Source organism: Dermacentor variabilis, chromosome 9 (assembly GCF_050947875.1).
Source record: "Dermacentor variabilis isolate Ectoservices chromosome 9, ASM5094787v1, whole genome shotgun sequence".
Classification (NCBI taxonomy): Eukaryota; Metazoa; Arthropoda; class Arachnida; order Ixodida; family Ixodidae; genus Dermacentor; species Dermacentor variabilis.
Genome location: NC_134576.1, coordinates 54464675 through 54487864, shown reverse-complemented (window position 1 = coordinate 54487864; position 23190 = coordinate 54464675). Strand labels below are relative to the sequence as shown.

The 23190-nt window shown below is 46.1% G+C and overlaps 3 non-coding genes across 3 annotated transcripts; all 3 read right to left on the bottom strand.

Annotated features, from left to right (window-relative positions):
- Window positions 1-536: 536 nt before the first annotated feature.
- On the bottom strand, window positions 537-610 carry TRNAN-GUU (transfer RNA asparagine (anticodon GUU)). The gene has a single exon. It is a non-coding gene; the product is annotated as a tRNA-Asn (tRNA).
- Window positions 611-6359: 5749 nt separating this feature from the next.
- Window positions 6360-6433, bottom strand: TRNAN-GUU (transfer RNA asparagine (anticodon GUU)). The gene has a single exon. It is a non-coding gene; the product is annotated as a tRNA-Asn (tRNA).
- Window positions 6434-18617: 12184 nt separating this feature from the next.
- Window positions 18618-18691, bottom strand: TRNAN-GUU (transfer RNA asparagine (anticodon GUU)). The gene has a single exon. It is a non-coding gene; the product is annotated as a tRNA-Asn (tRNA).
- Window positions 18692-23190: the final 4499 nt, after the last annotated feature.

Genomic DNA, 23190 nt, shown 5'->3' with positions numbered 1-23190 from the left:
CCGCACTCAAGCGATAGGCCAGCGTCGGAGACAGCAAGAAGATAACCCAAGCTGCTCGCGGTGGGCCGGACTGGCGGTGACCTCGGAGACGTGACGAAAAACGGGGGGGGGGGGGGGGGGGGGAGTGACATCGACGACACAGATGCTCCTTTTCCATCCAGTTTCGGTTTTAAGAAACCTGCCAAGGGGCACTAATTGTTCGCGTAGCTACCACGTTAAATCCGCCATTCAAAATTTAATCGTTGGGATAGGTACTGTCGAGGACGGGCTTCAAAGCACTCATTTGCTGTAGCCACCTATCGTTGATAGTTAGAAAGTTAATTACAGTAACTTCGCTAATTACGCACGTAATTGCGGGAATTCCTCCGTATCTAGAAGCTGCCAATTCGCACACTCGCACGGTAAAGAAAACGTTACCGTGATTTATATTTTCCTAACTTAAATAATGTGGTGCAGCTACGAAAAACCACCCTGTATATAAAGCATATATGAAAAACACCTAATGGAGAGTAAAAAGCACTAAAAAAAAGCGCAGCCGCCCCCGGGAGGGCTCGAACCTCCAACCTTTCGGTTAACAGCCGAACGCGCTAGCCGATTGCGCCACGGAGGCTGCACGCTGCACGGCAGCGTAAAAAAAAGTGGGGTTACCTTACCGCCGAACTGTTTCACGAAGACCGATCCCGTGGACAGCTATTGTTTATTGAACACTTGCCCGGGCCCGTCCCGAGCTCGAAAGTGTGGCACGCTGGCCCGCCCGTTCACGGCCCAGTGATCTCAAACCTGACTTCTATCTGGCCCGGCCGCGAAGCTCTGAACATTGATTGCACTTGAGTCAATAAACTCGGCTTGGATGAAACTTTAAATGAGCTTGTCTAGTGATTTCCAAAATACTAAAACACACACTGCCACTAGAAACTATTTTACATCCATTAAATAGAAGTGGGTTACGCGCAGGGGTAACGCTCATGTGCAACTGGACAGGGCGCTTTTTTAAGCTGCACCAAATATTTAAACATTGGCTGAGGCACATAGCACAATTCTAACCCGTCATCTGAATTAATCGATGAAGCGGGTAATACTTCTAGGAGAAAGGAAAGCACTCGATTTAATAAATAACATAATTAAAAGCGAATTACGAGAAATAACTTTTTCATTGATTACACTCGTGCACATGCTTCAATCTTCGAATTGAAGCCTGTTAGTATGCAAGGCATATCGACTTAAAACGAATTTTGAGGATGACTCCATTTACGAGATATGCCTCGTTAACTTGGCGGTAAAATGCCCGGTTGTTCACCTTACTTTATATGCTGAATACGAGGATCGAATCTTGACCACGGCGGCCGCCTTTCGATGGGGGCGAATTGCGCTGCTCCGTAAAGCGTAGCAGCGCAAATGCAAAGGGGCACCCTCTAAGTGACCTTCCGGTTTTTACACCAATGGGCACACAGTTAAATGAAGGGGAAATTTGCTATCATTCACTACGATTAATTTGAGCAGACCAATTGCCATTGATTTGGCGCTGTGTGACCATCGTAGCCTTTTGCACCAGTAAACTTTGGACGACGAGAGCACGCGGCAAACATTCACCTCCACCGGCTGATACAGACACGGAATGGCCTTTGCTGCCATCTAGGCCCACGACCATGCAAACGGGCACTAGCGGTCCTCTGCGCCGTGAAGCCAAGAATTATAGGACCAATGAAACCGGTGACACTACGGGCAAGCAAGGAGATGAACACAATGAGGAGAGTGTAAAAAAAAATGCTGACGCACCTAGTATAATAAATGCGCATGATTCTCGGTGGTCTCGAGACTCCGGCCGCTAAATGTGCCCTACAAGTGCTCGCCGTGCTACAGACGCTTATCGCAGCACTTTATATGCTATAAAGATTTTGTTTGACGCTTGTGCTGTTCACGCAGGGGAGGCCCACACCGGCTTCGTCCTAACGCCTCTATTCTTAAGTTGACTGAAATTGGTGACTACAGACTTGAGGCGAAACCTGATTGTGGCTTCACGGATGACATTTGTGAATGTTTATCATCAGAGTGTTGAACTTGCTTTCACCTTTGCGCATCCCTCTTGCTATGTCATCATCATCCCTCATCACACCTTTATGTCCCCGTTCCCCCTCCCCCTGTGCAGAGTAGCAGGCTAGAGCGCCTTAGCTCAGGCCGACCTCTCTGCCTTCTTTCAATTAAATTATCTTTCTTAAACCTTGGATCACTGAACATGGGTCAGGAGGTATGCGCCCCTCTTCAATAAACCCTGTTGACGCCAACTTGTATAACTACGTATGAGCCACACTTCAATGTAATGAAATTGGAAGGAAATCAGTCAGGTAGTATAGTGTTGAAAAAAGCTAGGCATTCAGAGAAACTTCGAAATTTCAACATTCCGTCTTCTTTGACAGGTGCGCAAGATCATTGATAGCCACATGGGCGGTTAGCTGTGGGGAAAAAATGTGCTTTTGCGTTTTTGTAACTAAGCCTCGAGAAAGGAAGTTTGTAGAAAAGAAATGGGGTAGAGTAACGATTTTACAGCCAATAGTATTTTTACGTCCCCCGGACGCCGTAGTGGAGGTCTACGGAGAATTTTGCCCAACTGGGGATCTTTAACGTGCGCTGAGATGCACATAGGCGTCTTGGCAGTTTGCCTCCATTCAAACTGCAATCTCCGGAGCCGGGGATTACACCGCAATTTTGAGTTGTGTATACTAGCGCCCGATAGCTACCCCGAAGGGAGATAGAGTAAGGTTATACAGGCATATGAATGTGATGAGTCCAGGTATGTGTGCAACCACTCTCCACTACTGCGGCTGAAAGCCTATGTGACCCAGGTTGAAGCATTAGTAGCTAAATAGCTGAGGGTCGTCGCGAAAGCGAAGGTTTCACACCATTAGGGCCGCTCATGCACTTTATTTGTTTTCTCGTCAACTTGGAGTAGTGGGTCGCCTACGGTCTGGTAGAGAATATGGGGCTGCTGTCATGACGAAACCGCATCCGTAGCCTATCGGCTGAAGAAGTTGTGTCCCAGGTGTATGGCATTGCATATGCGCCTCTCATCAGTTGACCCACTTGACGCGAACATGTTTTACTGGGTATTTGTCACTGATTATATGTAGATATTTCATAAAATCAATGTAGCCTCACTTCTTCAACTGCGTATTCGAAACTAGGTATGTACCACAGTTCAATGAATGTCTAAATTGTGAATCAATGTCACTGGAAAAGAGACCGTTTTCATGTGCTCCTCTTCAACAAAACTGCCTCAGCTAAACTTCTATCACTACATAGTCGGAAAGGGAGCTAGTGCCAGAATTTAATGAACGTCCTTCAGGTGAATTTGGATGACTGCATAGGTGCCACTGGGCATGTGTTTCAGTAGCACTTATGCAGTGCCCTATATATTGTAGCTTTTTGCACCAGTAAACTGTAATGGTCGTCATCATCATACTTATTTTATTCTGACTTGCGGACGCCATGTATCCTGAGGGAATGTCACGCTAGACGGATACTGTACGACGAACACGAATGGTCAATGGATGATGATCGATTCCATTCAAGCTTTCGGTTGCATCCTGGCCGGTCATCACCCTTTGAATGCCAGTGAGCTATTCCTTTCTCTGCCCTCTTCGTTTTGCTTTTGGGCGCCCTATGAATCTGAGTGACCAACCAAGTGACGAAACCAACTGAAATATCGTGTTACCGACCGATCTCTGTACTGCCCGTGTTGTCTAAATTGGTTGAAGAAATCGTTAATCGCAGATTAGAAAAATCCTTCAGTAAATATAATGTCATATCTCCCTCTCGGTATGGTTTCCTAAAAAGCAAATCTACTAAGCAAGCACTGCTTGTTATTAAAGACAAAATTATAGATAGTGTTGAACACAAAAAAAAATACGCGGTCGGTTCGCCCTTAGACCTCAGGAAATCATTTGAGAGTGTACAGTGTGACATAATTCAAAGCAAGCTGGGCAATAACGGAGTACGTAGCATTGCATTGAACGTACTATACAGCTAGTCATCAGATAGACTACACCATATGGAAGGAAACATCTCCTCTCAAAATGTTCCGAAAAATGTGCAAAGCCCCACACGACTATTTTTCTGACCGTTACAATTTATAATATGTAACAATGACACTACTAACATTCGAAATGCTTTCGATGTAATTATGTACGCAGACGACACTAACATAATATTTACATTGAACTCTCATAATGAAGCCGAATGCACGGTAAATAAGATAATTTGGCTACCCGTAGTCCATGGCTGGAATATAGTAACTTTAGTTCGAATTTGTCTAGAGCGAAGTACATAACAGTTCGGCCAATTGACACTACTGTCTCGCGCTCCATTAATATTCGCTTCAGTAATACAAAAATAACACAAGTAATAACTATAAAATTTCTATGTATCTGGTTACAACAGAATTTGTTCTATTGACTGTTCTGATATACAATATATTCACTTCCTGTACATGTTGTTGCAGTGCATTATTATGTGTTATGTTGTTGTATGCACTTTTGCACTGTAGAAAACTGAACGGAAGCCGTGGCTCCGTCAAACTTGCCAGCCATATGCTCCGGCTCCTTCCTTTTGGAAAGAGAAGATAACCTTCATTTCGTTTCACGTTTACTATGGTTTGCTGAGTGTCCTGAAGCTGATACATAACTTGAATAGATGAGCTGAAGCGTATAGAATTGCCCCGCACATAAGCTCGAGTGACATTCTTCGAGCAAGGGCATATTTAGGATGTAGGTACTTTGCAAATTCCTCAATTTCTTCCGCAATACAAAGCTGGATTGTGAAATTTAAGCCGTATCGGCTAGGTGGGATTGATAGCGCACAGCCTGTTGTGCCCAACGTCCTCGCCCGTGTGTATTGCAAAAAAATTCCCAATTTACAACACTTGGAAAGTGGCGCTCGTTAACTGGAGCAATCGCTGACAGCCTTACCAAGGCTAGTTCCGCAAGCAGCTATAGCAACATTCCTCGTCCATTCTATAAGCAACAGTAATTGTGAGACAGATCTCGCTGAAAGCAACGATAGTCCGCTTAATTATTACGCTGCACAACGCCACAAACTATTCCAGATGAGAAAATTGAGGAGGTGCGATTGTGCAGTTCGTCAGAGTTCTTTGTTTGTTCACATTAATAAAGGCTTTGCAGATCGAAGTGCCGATGCAGCCGTCTTTGATATGGGTTCCATCATGGCGGCAGAGCCCGGTCAGACGCAATGCGGCGCCAATTTTATATATACACAGGTTTTTTTTTTAGCTGCACCAAATTTCTAAATGAGAAAAATATAAATCACAGTAACGTTATGTTTACCATTCGAGTTTGCGGTTTGGCATCCTCTAGATACAGAGCCATTTGCGCAATTACGTGCGTAATTAGCGAAGTTACGATAATGAACTTTCTAATTATCAACATTAGGTGGCTACAGCAAATGAGTTCTTTGAAGCCCGTCATCAACACTACCTATCCCAAGGAATAAATTTTGAATAGCGGATTTCAGGTGGAAACTACGCGAGCAGTTAGTTCCCCTTGGCAGGATCCTTGAAGCTGAAACTGGCTGGAAAAAGAGCGTCTGTGTCGTCGATGTCACCGCCCTCCCCCCCCTCCTTTTTCTTCCGGTCTCCGTGGTCAACGCCGGTCCGGCCCCGAGAGCAGCTTGGTTTATCTTCTTGCTGCCTGCGGCGTTGGCCTAGCGCTTCAATTGCTTCAATGCCGGCCATCCGCCAAATTTACTTCGCCACTTCGTCACGTGTCCATTTCCACCGACGAAATACCGCTTCAGGTGCCCAAGGGAATGAGGTAGTAAATTTGGCGGCCCGCAGGCACTCAAGCGATAGGACAGCGCCGCAGAAAGCAAGGTGATAACCCAAGCTGTTCGCGGGGCCGGACCGGTGTGACCTCGGAGACGGACGAAAAACGGGGGGACGGTCACATTGACGACATTGACGCACTTTTTCGAGCCAGTTTCGGCTTCAAGGAACTTGCCAAGGGGAACAAATTATTCGCGTAGCTCCCATGTGAAATCCGCTATTCAAGATTTAATCGTTGGGATAGGTAGTGTCGAGGAGGGGCTTCTAAGTGCTCATTTGCTATAGCCACCTAATGTTGATAATTAGAAAGTTAATTATCGTAACTTCGCTAATTACGCACGTAATTGCGCAAATGGCTCTGTATATAGAGGCTGCCAGTCCGTACACTCCAATGGTAAACATAACATTATCGTGATTTGTCTTTTCCTAATTTTAAAAATTTCGTGCAGCTGTAAAAAACACCGAGTATAAATAACATGTCTAAAAAACAGCTAATGAAAAGTAAAAAGTACTAAAAAAGTGCAGCCGCCCCCGGGAGGGCTCGAACCTCCAACCTTTCGGTTAACAGCCGAACGCGCTAGCCGATTGCGCCACGGAGGCAGGACGCCGCTCGGGGCGTAAAAAAAGTGGGGTTACATCACCACCGAAGTGTTTCACTTTTTTTTTTTTCTTTATTACATGGAAAAGAAAACTGAAGGTGTATTACAAAGTGGACACGACTACACACTTAAAACTCAGGCAAAAGCGCGTCCGAAAAATGTGTGTACCTCCTGGAGTAAAAACATTTTTCTTTAAATTACATTCGGAAACACTCCCTGTTAAAACTTGGTTGAATTCGAGGGGTTGCTTTGTGCCGTGGTCAACAAACTGTCGGCTCTGTCCACGTGCCGAAACCATAGGTCACTGCTTCATAGACTGTAGGGACGCTGTATTCTTTTGGGACATTCTCCAACGGACGCTCAAAAAGGACATTGACATGACCCCATATACAATTAGGTTTCTACCGTTTAAGGTTACGGGTGGTCCTCCCTATGACATGTTCATAGTACTTGGTTTACATAGCCTATGGAGAAGTAGACTGTGTGACCGCCATGCCGAAAGCCCGCGATCTACAAAGTCCTTCTTTCGCGAAAGTGCTGCTTATGCAAGAAGTGTCTACGCTGCGCAGGAACCTCCGCCAGACTGGATGCTCTTGTTGGATGCATGTGTGTGTTTGTCCACCGAAGTGTTTCACAATGATCATTCCTTTAGACAGCTATTGTTTATTAAACACTTGCCCGGGCCCGTCCCGAGCCCGAAAGTGCCGTATGCTGACCCGCCCAATCACGGCCTAGTGGTTTCAGACCTGATCTCTACCCGACCCGGGCCCGAAACTCTGAACAAAGATCTCACTTGACTCAATAAACTTGGCTTGGATGTAAGTTTAAATGAGCTTGCCTGGTGACTTCCAGAATACTATATTACACTGTCACTACAAATTAATTTACGTCCATTAATTAGGAATAGGTTACGCGCAGGGGTAACGCTTATGTCCTATTGTACAGTGTTATTTTTGCATGTGCAAATGTACAATGTTTTGTACAGTGGTATATTTCTTTAAACTGTACCAAATATCTAAAAATTGGCTGTGGCATATAGCACAATTGTAACCCGTCACCTTAATTAATCGATGAAGCGGATATTACTTCTAGAAAAAATCAAATTTGTTAACTTAATAAATATAATTAAACGCGAATTACGCGAATTACCTTTTTAATTGATAACACCAGTGCACATATTTCAATCTTCGAATTGTAGCCTCTCAGTATGCAAGGCATATCGACTGAGTACGAATTCTGAGGATGACACCGGTTACGAGATTATTAGGTTACGAGTTACGAGGTTACTGCAGCACACTGGCAAGTCATTCACATATATTAGGATAAGTACAGGACCAGGGGCCGTACATTGAGGAACATCTAGATTCAATGGCTCAAATTGAAGAGGTGCAGTCGCTGGCGTAAGCAATGTGGTGACAGTTGGCCAAGCGGCTGCATATCCAGACCAAAGCAGGGGGATATAGGTGTAGGCTTGAAAGCTTATAGCTTCAAGCAATTTTTCAAATGTTTTCTTCGAAGCCTAAAGGTAAAGCTTCAATGGGGTATTTTGTGATCCATGCTAGTACAAGCAATTCTTAAAGAGAGTTCGCTGTGCGCCGTAGAACAAGCCTCCGAGAAAACAGTGCCGATTATTGTTAAACATGTTAACAGATGCTATTAACCTAAAGTGACGCTGAACCAACCCTCGGGCTTGGTGAACTAACGTAGTCCGTGGCAGGGGCGTAGCCGGGGGGGGGGGATGTCTTATGGGGCTTCAGCCCCGCACCCCCACTAAATTTTTTCGTGCTGTCCATGCACCGCCGACAAAAGCAACCACCGGCGCCGGAAATCATTCTGGATTTTGTCATTTCACCGCGAAAATTGCGACCTCGGGCTGAATTTCGCGGCAGCGCCCATGCACCGGGAGTCACATAACGCAAGCAGCCCCATCCGAGTACAAAGTTTCAAGGATGTTTTCATGGCGAACGGGCTCGCCGCGGCATCTCGCGGAGGCCGCGGAATCTACACTCTATCATGGAATCTACGGAGCGCGTGGATGTCAATTCCGAAACTTTATCGGTATAAAGTTCTCATAAACTTTTGATGTGAAAGGTGCTTTGACATTTCCAACCGTGCATGCTTTAGATATTCAATTGCGGAACTTTGTAAGTTTAATGCTCCCATAAATATGTGACGCCAAAGTGCATTAACTTTTCCAAAGTCGCACATCGGGCCATACAACGAGACTAGCCAAATCAACACACTATCAGGCAAGTTGACAAAGCCCGCAGCGAGGCCCGATGAGACGAAGCGTTATGGTGGTTCATTCGTGCCGTCATGTCACATAAAAAAATATTTCTTTTTCACCTGTGCCAAAGCATCCAGTGAAGACACTAAAGCCAGCCAAGGCAACTACGTTCATATTTATTTTTTCTACTTTGACTTTTAATCGCGAGGACAACATTGAGCCTCCCCAATTTTTTTTGTTTTCGCTCCCGTACCCGCGTGCTGCCAGAGCCAGCCAGAGCGCATGCGTTTTTCTCGTGTTGCCCCGACCACCGCGCGGCGCACTTCGGTGCGGGTTCGGTTTTCTCTGGCCGAGTGCATTTTCGCCTGGCAGAGCTTTGGAGGCTTTCTAGCAGACGAGAAAAAGAAACAATGGTCGCTAGCCGCCATCACTGTGGGGACTCGACGGATCGCAGCGCGTTCGCTTGAGCGCATTGCAACCTCTCCAGAAAGTCTGTCTCGCCGGTGTAGGATACCGGGCAGTATGCGCATGGTTCTTGGTGGACCAAGCGTCTCGTGTTTTCTTCGATATTCCTTTAATAGCAATATCAGTTGCCCAAAGTAGGCATTTTATTGTGACCAACATACTTCGCGTTTTTTTTTCATTACGGTGCCCTCGCCCCACAAAAGGAAAAAAGAAGCGTTGTTGCGGTGCAGCGAATTGTCGCATAGTGAAAGCGCTATTTTGTTACTTCTTTTGCGGAAAGTAATGGGCCATGGGACGCTTCAGCTGCCGCATACTCTTATTATATAATTGCGATAGCAATTATGTCGACACTCTAGGCGCATTCCTGCCGTCGCCGTCACCCTCATGTTCCGCATAAAGTTCAAGTGCGATAACATCGTGACCCCGCGCCGCATGCTGTATGTGCGAGTGAAAGCGTGTAGGGGGGGGGGGGGGGGGTCGGAATGGGTGAGCCGACGATGGTGGCTCAGTCTTTGTGTGCACTAGGGGGAAAAGTGAGAAGCAAGCGCGCCGCCTTCCGTCGCGCGCGATACATCGGGGGGAGTGGATGGAATGGGGGCCGGATCTAAGATTCTGTGAATCTGTGATTGCGCAACATGTTTATTTGCCTTGTTTGACGCATTATATACGGTGACCTTTTCTTAGATACGTAGATTTATTGGAGACTTACTTATACGTCTGTTTAAATATCTTGTTGGGAGGTTTTGTGTATACGTGCAGTGAACTTCGTTTCCAGTGGCACTTTTTTGGCCTTTATCAAGCTGTATCTTCGCATTTGTATATTCCATTGCATCTTCGCATTTCTAATGTACGAGGGCGAGTCAAATGAAAGTGAGCCTAGCCACCCCGCGCATTTATGGTTCTGTTCATTATCTGCAAGGCCTGCGCGTAACACACAGGCATCTCTCATTTACAAAAGTGACACGCAGGTGTGAGGATAAATGTTCTTTGATGCTCTCATACACTGGGTTGAACATGGTTGCGTGCCGTAATGGACTCTCCAGAAGTTGAGCAGCGTGGTGCCGTCAGGTTTCTGACAACTGAAGGTGTTTCCCAAAAAGAAATTAGTCGCCGTATGGCTGCCGTGTACATGGAACATTGCATTTCATTGGCCACTGTGAAGAGTTGGAACAAACGGTTCAAAGAAGGACGTGAAATTTGCAAAGACGATCCCAGACCGGGCCAAAGCCATCGTGCAATCACCCCTAACAAAATTGGAAAGGTTGATGAGCTGATTAGACAAGAACCGAGGATAAGCATCGATGAACTGGCAGAGCGTGTGAACATCAGTCACGGTTTGGTTTACGCCATAATTAATGAACATCTCGGTTATCGGCTCTTGTGTGCACAATGGATGCTCAAGATTTTGAACCACCACCAGAATACGGAGAAGATCAGCGCTGCCTTTACTCATCTAATCCGGTATCACAGTAAAGGTGACGATTTCTTGTCTGCAATTGTGATCGGAGACGAACCATCATGCCACTACTAAGAGCCTGAAACACGACGGCAAAGCTTACAGTGGAAACATTCAAATTCACCTTCCCCAAAGAAAGCAAAGGCCGTCATTTCCGCCAGAAAGGTGTTGTTGACTTTTATTTTTCGATCGTCAGGGGCCATTACTGACAGAATTTGCTAAATCTTTAGAGACTATCAATTGTTTACGATATTGTGAAACGCCGGATCGGCTGCGTGTCGCAATCAAGAACAAACTACGTGGAAAATTGACGAATGGGGTCATCTTGTTCCACAACAATGCCCGTTCCTACGCCGCTGATGTGGTTAATACAAAACTGGCAAAGTTCAAGTGGGAAACGCTGCAACATCCGCCATGCAGCTCAGACCTGTGGCCTTCTCATTCACATATTCTCATTGGCTCACTTTCATTTGACTCGCCCTCGTATATTCTGTAGAACTCCTGCTTTTTATACGTGGTCTCTGTTACGACTATAACTTCGGTGCAATTACTCACGATACACGACCGGTAACAGCTGCTGCTGCGTAATACATTGGAACAAATGGCAGCGTCATTGAGATTTTTCACTGGCCGTTGCATATGTACAAGAATGTAAACAAGGATCTTGAATGACAAAGTGTCATTAACATATTTCTACTCAACTTGTTCATTTCATGGCCTTTACATTTTTCATATCAGCGGCATGCACTGCTTTGCTGGCTTCGAACTGATGTAGTTCTAAAGTTCCTGTGATGTTTTTTTACTTAAATTAAATTATGGGGTTTTACGTACCAAAACCACTTTCTGATTATGAGGCATGCCGTAGTGGGGAGTCCGGAAATTTTGACCACCTGGGGTTCTTTAACGTGCACCTAAATCTAAGTACACGGGTATTTTCGCATTTCGCCCCCATCGAAATGCGGCCGCCGTGGCCGGGATTCGATCCCGCGACCTCGTGCTCAGCAGCCTAACACCATAGCCACTGAGCAACCACGGCGGGTATTTTCACTGCTTATTAAATAGACAAAATACATGGAAGCATTGACATCAATTATGTTGGGCACAACTTTTGGCATATACGAGTATATACTTTTATGAAAAAATACTTATTTTACTTGTATTGACAATGCGTAGCGTTCCGCAGTTCGTTTGCAGCACCTTTGGCAATGGCAATGCAGTTATTATTCGTGTATTTGATCCCTAGGCAAATTGTTTAAGAGGAAGCTTTAGCTCGGGCCCAACTCCGACGCGGCCTATTCAGGTACATGTAAAGCGCAGAAACGGTTTTCTGAGATAACTCCTGAATCGCTTTTAATGAAATTTGTTGCATTTGAGAGAGTATGTTAAATTCTAGTGTCTGTTAGGAGCGGAATTTCGATTTAGGGCCTGAAATTTGTTGAAAAGATTGAAAAATTCGAAAGTTCGAAAGAAATAGAAGCACGAAGTTTAAATATTAATAGCTCTGCATCAAGAACAGATATCGCGGTTCTGTAAACGGCATCCATTACACCATTCAAAGCGAACAAATTCGATACGTCAATTTGTGTCTTACGTGAATTGGTTATGTTACGAACAAGGGTTCTGCAAAAGCGGCAGTTCCATAATACTTAATTTTTTGAGACTCATCTGTTTGAGGCTCATTCGTTTGAGACTCATTCGTTGTCAGCCTCATCGCCTACGTAGCCACCTACCAGAACTGGTACATCGCGGAAAAGAACAAGATCAACACGCTCATAAGGAAAACGTACAAGACAGCCCTGGGCCTCCCGGAATCGACGAGCACCGAGCTCCTGGCTCAGCTGGGCATATACAACAGCCTGGAAGAAATAGCCGAAGCCCAACGCATCTCGCCGCTCGAACGCATGTCGACCACCACGACGGGAAGGTACATTATGAACACGCTCGGCATAACGCACCACAACCAGCACGGCCAGAAAATGCAAATCCCCAACAAAATCTGAGAGACCATTACGGTGGCAACCATCCCAAGAAACATGCACCCCGATTACAATCGAGGTACAAGAAAGGCGAGAGCCGAGCCTCTGCATCGTTCATTCGGCAGGGAGAGAAACGCGCGCTTTGTCGACGCAGCTGAATATGCGAACGGCCAGAAGTACACCGCCGTAGTCATAGACGCTGAGTCGAAAATCAGAACCGCATGCAGTGTATACACCAAACGCTCGGAAATAGCGGAGGAAGTAGCGATTGCACTGGCCCTCAAAGAACAGGAATGCGTAGTCGTACTAAGTGACTCGCAAATGGCAGTAAAGAATTACGCCAAAGGCCAAATTTCCAAGGAAGCCCTGTCCATTCTGGCCAAAGCGGGCAGATCCAAAACCGCGAGCTCGAGGATCATATGGTTCCCTGCACACGTCACCACGGAAGGCGACGCGCTCCCGAACCTAAACGAGACGGCGCACCGGACGGCGCGAGACATGACCCGCCGCGCCGAACAGGGCAACGCCTCTCGCACGATAGCGAACGCTTCTCGAGCACAACGGGACAGGCTCGCCAGATACAACGACATAACCAGTGCATATTTAAATGCCAGAAGGATATACCCACTGCCGGGTCCCAAATTGAACAGGAGGCAGGCCGTCGCCTGGCGACAACTCCAGTCGAACACCTTCCCTAATCCATTCCGTCTGAAACGTATCTTCCCAGATAAGCATCAGGACGACACGTGCAAATTGTTCCAGGAAGGACCAGCAACACTCAAACACATGCTGTGGGAGTGCAATGCATTTATAGGAGGGATGGCAGTTACTCCGGAGACCCTGTCGTCGAGGTGGGCCGCCGCTCTGCGCAGCTCAGACCTTGGAATCCAGACGTGGGCACTCAAGCAAGCCCGTGAGGCGGCGTTGAGGCAGGGCCTTGATGTTCCCCCGTGGGAGACCTGAGCCCGGGTCGCGTTAAACCTTGCCGGACGTACAATAAAGTTGTATCCATCCGTCCATCCATCATGTGTAACATATCAATTTTGTCCGCTGTAGCTGTACTATTATGTGAAATTCACAGAATTGTGATATCAATTGTCATTGCTGATTTACAGAGTTGTAAACTTAATTGTTTCGTTTTCTGAACATTTTCGATTTTTGCGACTTTTCAATAATATATTGACGACCTAAATCTAAAATTCTAAACAGTCAGTAGAGCTTGAAATTTTCTTTTAAATGCAACAAACCTCGTCAAATTTGGTGCAGTGGTTGCCGAGAAAAACCAATTCTCCTTATACATGTATTTAGATAGCAGCATGCGACCTAATGTTTCCTCTTAAGGAGGAGGTCCACCTGCAACATGAGCGCCCCCCCCCCCCGCGAACGAAATTTCTGGCTACACCACTGGTCCGCGGGTAGCATACGCTGCAGTGACCATCTCAGCCAAGTTTCGCCGTCATACGCGGTGCGCGGAGCTCGCAAAACGGATCGCGAAGTCTCCTTTTTTCTCAAACCCTCTCTCTTCAACAGAAGGCCCTGTCCTCGGTCTCTTCTAGATGCCCCATTTCGTCATCGGACGGACTATTTCATCATTCCCTTAGACGGCTGCTATTGGCCGATACCTGACATCAAGCTGCAGGCGGCTACATGCCGTAGATACCGCGACCGCCGCGAGGTGCCGCCACAAGTCCACTGGCTAAGCTCGCTGCTGCTCGCTGAGGACAACCGCGTTTAGCTTATGCTTAGCGCGTCGTAGGCACCAATGGCCGAAGTTGTGGCGTCTACGTCAACATCCAAAATTAAATTTGGACTGCGCGCCACGGTGACATACAGAAAGCGGAGCACTGTGGGCACGCCAAACTGCGCCGTAGCCTTTTGGAGTTTTACGTGCCAAAACCACTTTCTGATTATGAGGCAGCCGTAGCCTTCGCAGTGCAGGGCATTGAAGAAGGAACGGCAGCACAGCGGAGGTCGGGTTTGATTACCAGTAACTCCGCTTTTAATGAACGCATTGAAGTACTTTCTTATTGCGCCGAAGTATTCCTGAAATGGCATATTTTTACTTGAAATGCCTTTCTCCACTTCGATAATAAAATGGTTCAAAGTCCGTTTAATAATCTGAGCGCAGATTATGCGATGAGATGACGCTATGTGAGATTTGATCGTGCTTTTTTTAATTCGTTTTAACCGACGGATGTCAGTAAAACCAAGTTTCCAATGAACATCAAGGGGTGTTAGTTTCCCAGAAAGTATAGAAGGCGATACGAGTGTAGCTGCCAGCCTACATACATATGCTCTGATGCAAGAAGGCTGTCGAGGTCGACGTCACTTGTCATCATCATCATCATCAGCCTGGTTACGCCCACAGCAGGGCAAAGGCCTCTTCCATACTTCTCCAACTACCCCGGTCATGTACTAATTGTGGCCATGTGGTCCCTGCAAACTTCTTGATCTCATCCGCCCTCCTAACTTTCTGCCGCCCCCTGCTACGATTCCCGTCCCTTGGAATCGAGTCTGTAACCCTTAATGACCACCGGTAATCTTCCCTCCTCATTACATGTCCTGCCCATGCCCCCATTTCTTTTTCTTGATTTCAACTAAGATATCATCAACTCGCGTTTGTTCCCTCACCCAATCTGCTCTTTTCTTATCCCTTAACGTTACGCCTATCATTCTTCTTTCCATAGCTCGTTGCGTCGTCCTCAATTTAAGTAGAACCCTTTTCGTAAGCCTCCAGGTTTCTGCCCCATACGTGAGTACTGGTAAGACACAGCTGTTATACACTTTTCTCTTGAGGGATAATGGCAACCTGCTGTTCATGATCTGAGAATGCCTGCCAAACGCACCCCAGCCCATTCTTATTCTTCTGATTATTTCAGTCTAATGATCCGGATCCGCAGTCACTACCTGTCTTGAGTAGATGTATTCCCTTACCACTTCCAGTGCCTCGCTACCTATCGTAAACTGCTGTTCTCTTCCGAGACTGTTAAACATTACTTTAGTTTTCTGCAGATTAATTTTTAGAACCACCCTTAGGCTTTGCCTCTCCAGGTCAGTGAGCATGCATCTCAGTTGGTCCCCTGAGTTACTAAGCAAGGCAATATAATCAGCGAATCTCAAGTTACTAAGGTATTCTCCATTAACTTTTATCCCCAATTCTTCCCAATCCAGGTCTCTGAATACCTCCTGTAAACACGCTGTGAATAGCATTGGAGAGATCGTATCTCCCTGCCGGACGCCTTTCTTTATTGGGATTTTGTTGCTTTTTTTATGGAGGACTACGGTGGCTGTGGAGCCGCTATAGATATCCTTCAGTATTTTTACATACGGCTCGTCTACACCCCGACTCTGTAATGCCTCCATGACTGAATCAAACGCTTTCTCGTAATCAATGAAAGCTATATATAAAGGTTGGTAGTATTCCACACATTTTTCTATCACCTGATTGATAGTGTGAATATGGTCTATTGTTGAGTAGCCCTTACGGAATCCTGCCCGGTCCTTTGGTTGACGGAAGTCTAAGGTGTTCCTGATTCTATTTGCAATTACCTTAGTAAATAGTTTGTAGGCAACGGACAGTAAGCCGATCGGTCTATAAGTTTTCAAGTCTTTGGCGTCCCCTTTCTTATGGATTAGAATTATGTTAGCGTTTTTCCAAGATTCCGGTACGCTCGAAGTCATGAGGCATTGCGTATACAGGGCGGCCAGTTTTTCTAGAACAATCTGGCCACCATCCTTCAACAAATCTGCTGTTACCTGATCCTCCCCAGCTGCCTTCTCCATTTGGACAGCTCCCAAGGCTTTATTTACTTCTTCCAGTGTTACCTGTGGGATTTCGAATTCCTCTAGACTATTCTCTCTTCCATTATCGTCGTGGCTGCCACTGGTACTGTATAAATCTCTATAGAACTCCTCAGCCACTTGAACTATCTCATCCATATTAGTAATGATATTGCCGGCTTTGTCTCTTAACGCATACATCTGATTCTTGCCTATTCCTAGTTTCTTGTTCACTGCTTTAGGCTTCCTCCGTTTCTGAGAGCATGTTCAATTTTATCCATATTATACTTCCTTATGTCAGCTGGCTTACGCTTGTTGTTCAACTTCGAAAGTTCTGCCAGTTCTATTCTAGCTGTAGGGTTAGAGGCTTTCATACATTGGCGTTTCTTGATCAGATCAGATGATCAGATACCAGTAAGCTATCGTCTCCTGCGATAGCTTACTGGTATCCTGTCTAACGGAGTTACCACGGACTTCTATTGCACACTCCTTAATGATGCCCACAAGACTGTCGTTCAATGCTTCAACACTAAGGTCCTCTTGCTGAGTTAAAGCCGAATACCTGTTCTGTAGCTTTATCTGGAATTCCTCTATTTTCCCTCTTACCGCTAACTCATTGATCGGTTTCTTATGCACCAGTTTCTTCCGTTCCTTCCCCAGGTCTAGGCTAATTCGAGTTCTTACCATCCTATGGTCACTGCAGTGCACCTTGCTGAGCACGTCCACATCTTGTATGATGCCAGGGTTAGCGCAGAGTATGAGATCTATTTCATTTCTAGTCTCGTCATTGGGGCTCCTCCACGTCCACTTTCGGCTATCCCGCTTGCGGAAGAAGGTATTCATTATCCGCATCTTATTCTGTTCTGCAAAGTCTACTAATAACTCTCCCCTGCTATTTCTAGTGCCTATGCCATATTCCTCCACTGCCTTGTCTCCAGCCTGCTTCTTGCCTACCTTGGCATTGAAGTCGCCCATCAGTACAGTGTATTTTGTTTTGAGCTTACCGATCGCCGATTCCACGTCTTCATAGAAGCTTTCCACTTCTGGTCATCATGACTGGATGTAGGGGCGTACACCTGTACCACCTTCAATTTGTACCTCTTATTAAAGTTCACAACAAGACCTGCCACCCTCTCGTTAATGCTATAGAATTCCTGTACGTTACCAGCTATATTCTTATTAATCGGGAATCCGACTCCTAGTTCTCGCCTGTCCACTAAGCCCCGGTAGCATAGGACGTGCCCGCTATTTAGCACTGTATATGCTTCATTTGTCCTCCGAACTTCACTGAGCCCTATTATATCCCATTTACTGCCCTCTAATTCCTTCAATCGCACTGCTAGACTCGCCTCACTAGATAACGTCCTAGCGTTAAACGTTGCCAGGTTCAGATTCCAATGGCGGCCTGTCCGGTATGTGACCGGTATGACACGTGACCTCCCCGGTCACGTGTCAGCTAGGGCCTAAATCAAATCTTTACTTTTTTTCATATTAGAATCGGTATTTCCTGCCGCTATGACTAGAAATACAGGGCAGGCAGGGGAAAGGATGAGTGCGAGTCGGGTCCTTGCATTGTTCGTGCCACGGTGAATGAATGAACCAGTTTGCTGGTGGCAACGCGGTGGTTCTGTCTAGCTAGTAATTTTTCTCCCAATTATACCGCAAACATTGGCCGCAGAATTATGCAGCGTCCTCATAATGAAAAAGACACTTTCACTTCATTTGCACTCGAATATCAAAGGCGCAGCGGGTATTGCTGAAATAATACCCGCCGTGTTGCTCAGTGGCTATGGTGTTGGGCTGCTGAGCACGAGGTCGCGGGATCGAATCCCGGCCACGGCGGCCGCATTTCGATGGGGGCGAAATGCGAAAACACCCGTGTGCTTAGATTTAGGTGCACGTTAAAGAACCCCAGGTGGTCAAAATTTCCGGAGTCCTCCACGACGGCGTGCCTCATAATCAGGAAGTGGTTTTGGCACGTAAAACCCCAAATATTATTATTATTGGTGAAATAAATCGATAAAACCGGCTTAGTCACGTCGACGCATAGTTGCACCCTCGCTAGAGGTTGCTCTGCAAAAATTTCTCCATGCATTGGTTATACAACTACAGCGAAACAGACACCAGCCCTCTAGTGAACAATACACACACATAAAGAAAACAATCATATGCGCCGGCGGAGCTCAGTAAGACGCTAGATATGGCGGCAACACCAATAACAGCGGCGCCAATGCAATAAAGAAAGAAAAGAAGACATCTGGGAAGACCAAAAACGAACAGCCGCCCCCGGGAGGGCTCGAACCTCCAACCTTTCGGTTAACAGCCGAACGCGCTAGCCGATTGCGCCACGGAGGCAAGACGCCGCACGGCAGCGTAAAAAAAGTGGGGTTACATCAACGCTGGAGTGTTTCACAAAGACCGATCCTATTTGACAGTTATTGCTTATTAAACACTTGCCTTTGCCCGTCGCGAGCTCTAAAGTGCCACACGCTGGCTCGCCCAATCACGGCCCAGTGATTTAAGACCTGACCTGTATACACGCCCCGGGCCCGAAACTCTAAACAATGATTGCACTTGAGTCAATAAACTTGGCTTGGATGTAACTTTAGATGAGCTTGTCTGGTGACTTCCGGAATACTATAATACACTGCCACTAGAAACTACTTTAGATCCATTAACTAGATATACGTTAAGCGCAGGTGTAACGCTCATACGCAATTGTACAGGGCGCTTTTTTTAAGCTGCACCAAATATTTAACGATTGGCTGTGGAATATAGCACAATTCTAACGCATCATCTGAATTAATCGATGAAGCGGGTATTACTTCTAGGAGAAATCAAAATACTTAATTTAATAAATGACCTAATTAAACGGGAATTACGTCAAATAACTTTTTAATTCATTACACTAGTGCACATATTTCAATCTTCGAATTATAGCCTCTCAGTATGCAAGGCATATCGACTGAGTACGAATTCTGATGATGACACCGGTTACGAGATATGCCCCGTCAACCTAGCGGTAAAATGTCCGGTTGTTCGTCTTACTTGATTAGTAAAACGCCATTGTTTACATTGCAACACAAAAGTAATTGGAACGCCAATGCGTTTCGTGGCACACCGAAAGCTATTATCTCGAAATTGACGCGCTCTTGAGAATCCGTTTGAAGTCTAGATACCTTGCATACTCACTAACTACAATATGTAGATTATGTGCCGCAAAGTATTTACAATACTTAGCGTGAAAACGTTAATTATTCAAATATGCATTTTGATTTCTCGTAGAACTAGTGACCGCCTCTGAGTAATTTAGATCACGCAGGAAGGAAAAGGTTAGGAGAGAGCATGACGTCATGCAGCCAACCTTGGCAAGCTAACGCTCCGTGACGCAAGTCGCTCTGCTCAGTGTCGGCCCAACACGTTACCTCTTGCGTCGAGATCACGGGGCAAGAATCCAAATTTGCCGAGAAGGAAGCACTTTTCCCTTCCTCCTTGCGAATGTGTTTGGAAAACAAAAATCAACCGGGACTATTAAAACCTACCGCGCGCCTTCACCACGCTCTGCAGTTTTCACCACGTGTTGGGACGACGCTCCTCCCTTCAATCGCGTTGCGCAATGCTCCCTTCTAACCGTTTTCCTTCCTCCATGATTCAGATCAAGGGTTAAAATTCTGCTATTTTCCACAGGCAATTTTCTTGCAATTTGGTGAAGCCAATAAAAAAATTGCCTCGTCATAACGGCCCTGCGAAAGTGGATGTCCATCGGAGCTGTTCAAAACCACCGGTACAAATGCTCAGGAGGTATTCATTGCTTTATTGCTTTAGAGTAATGGTATATTAAAGTAATAGTAGTAATGGAAGTAATAGTAATATTGATAGCACTCACCGCCCATAGCGGTGCTGCAACAACATTAAAATCAGTTGTTCGGCTGGTTCTTTAATGTACCAAATGCTAGGGACGTCACTCCCCACCTCGCACGCTGCCTTCGCCGCGGCAGTTTACGCAACAGTAATCTTTATCGGAAAATATGTGCGGGGAGCGCTACGTGCTTGGCGTTGATATCAGCAGCGCCCTATCGTTAATAACGTGGCTCGAATGCTTGTTTTGTTGCTTGTTCTTTATTGAAACGTATGCTGTTCTGTTGTATGTTGCATGCGCAATTCCAATGAATGTATGCCCTGTTCGCTTGACTTTGCCGAGTTCTTGAAGCCTTTGCCTTACGGGGCTCCTGGCCCTGCACTTCCGCCGGGATCGGCCCACATTTTTGCTAAGGAACACGGACACGAAAATGATGCCAGCCTACAAGAGGCTGACATCATATATGAAAGAACACCCTGTATAACACGATACAACGTGATCGAAATGGTTCAGCGCAAAGCATTTAGGTTTTTCTTTTCTAACTACCGTAAAACCGACTGACCCACAACTCTCATCCATACGCATGGTGACCAGTCATTGCAACTTCAACGCAAAGTTCTGAGGTTTGTCTTTCTTTCTCTCCTCTCGTTGCGCCGTGACCCATGTCTGTCTATTAGTATTATTGTTAACCACAAATCGTCACTCTGAAATTTTAACTTCGCATCAGGCAGATTAACGTTTTCAAATTTTTTTCCCTGCAATATTGGGAAACGAAACACTCTACCATTGTAAGGGCTAAGCAGTAATCATTCTATCGTCCTTGGAATTTCATTACAATCTTCTAATGCATATCTCGAAACTGGTGTAATGCTCAGAATGCATTGAATATTATTATTAAGTGAATATAATTCGCGCATTCCCTCGCTACAAACGTGTCCGCAAATTGGGAAACGGTTAGCTTCATTTGTAATGTTTGCTATACAAGAACACAATAAAGTAGGAGGGTAAAGGGAATGCCCAAGTATTTTGTTAAAGCTGAACGGCTTACATTAATCACATCAATTGAGCAATTTCCTGACATGTAAGAATGATTGTGAAGACAGGAAATGAAAGAGGTGATCGCGGTTTTAAGAGTTTCTTATTATTGCCATAGCAATTATATGGGCACTCCAGGCGCAGTTTTGCCGTCGTTGCCGCCGTGATGTTCCGCCTAAAGTCCAAGGGCGGTAACACCGTCGCCACACATCGTATGCTGTATGTGCGAGTGAAAGCAAGCAAGATAAGCCGACGATTGCGTCTCAATCTGGCGCGCGCGATAGAGAAAGCGGAGAGCAAACGCGCCGCCGTCTTCAGTCGCGCCAAAGGCCGTGGGAGGTATGAGAGGGAGGGAGGGCGGCGGCGTTGTGATTCTGTAGCAATTGCGCATTTCGTGACCGGGCACAAAGGGAACTGACAATCCCGGCTCAATCTCGCGCGTCATATGTGGAGGAAAGTGGGAAGACAGCGCGGGAGGGAGTAGGGGCGGTTTCGACTCCGCCAACAAGTGCTCAGTTTGCACTGCAGCGTGCGGCCGGGCCCGCCGTATTTTGGAAGTGGTTGAAAGGCGTCTGCAGACGGCTCTATCTTTGTGCGCGCTGTGTTCTCACCGCCCTTGCGTTGAAGCGATACACGGCACGAAGGTCACTTCGCTGGCAGCTACTGTCGCGCATGCTCACACCCGCTTTTTTACAGCAAGTGTCCGCGCTCACCGAGTGCGATGCGTTCATGTTTGCTGGTGCGCGCCGACACCGTGCTCTTTAATTCAGGTAGTAAGCGAATGTTTCCAAGTTTATGCGGCCGATAAAACTACTGTCCGTACTTCGTATAGCTGCAAACTAATTTGCTATCGCAACCGATGCTTCACCTTTCGGGCGACACTGCGACTTCTTTGAGGTTAGAAGGTCTAAGTGGTTAATGAAGGTGCCAAGCACAAATATTACAAAGGTCAGATCAAGGTGAAATGTTAAAGGAGCTACTTCTTGAACGGACGATAAAGAACAGTACATTCAACGAAAGGGACGCATGGCGCAAGTGCTGCACACTGGCAAGTCATTCACATATATTAGGATAAGTACAGGACCAGGGGCCGTACATTGAGGAACATCTAGATTTAATAACTCAAATTGAAGAGGTGCAGTCGCTGGCGTAAGCAATGTGGTGACAGTTGGCCAAGCGGCTGCATATCCAGACCAAAGCAGGGGGATATAGGTGTAGGCTTGAAAGCTTATAGCTTCAAGCAATTTTTCAAATGTTTTCTTCGAAGCCTAAAGGTAAAGCTTTAATGGGGTATTTTGTGATCCATGCTAGTACAAGCAATTCTTAAAGAGAGTTCGCTGTGTGGGGTAGAACAAGCCTCCGAGAAAACCGTGCCGATTATTGTTAAACATGTTAACAGATGCTATTAACTTAAAGTGACGCTGAACCAACCCTCGGGCTTGGTGAACTAACGTAGTCCGTGGCAGGGGCGTAGCGTCTTATGGGGCTTCAGCCCCGCACCCCCACGAAATTTTTTCGTGCTGTCCATGCACCGCCGACAAAAGCAACCCCCGGCGCCGGAAATCATTCTGGATTTTGTCATTTCACCGCGAAAAAGCCATTTTACCGCGAAAATTGCGAACTCGGGCTGAATTTCGTGGCAACGCCCATGCACCGGGAGTCACATAACGCAAGCAGCCCCATCCAAGCACAAAGTTTCAAGGATGTTTTCATGGCGAACGGGCTCGCCGCGGCATCTCGCAGAGGCCGCGGAATCTACACTCTATCATGGAGTCTACGGAGCGCGTGGATGTCAATTCCGAAACATTATCGGTATAAAGTTCTCATAAACTTTTCATGTGAAAGGTGCATTGACATTTCCAACCGTGTGCTTTAGATATTCAATTCCGGAACTTTGTAAGTTTAATGCTCCCATAAATATAAAAAAAAAAAAAAAAAAAGTTCATTGACTTTTCGAAAG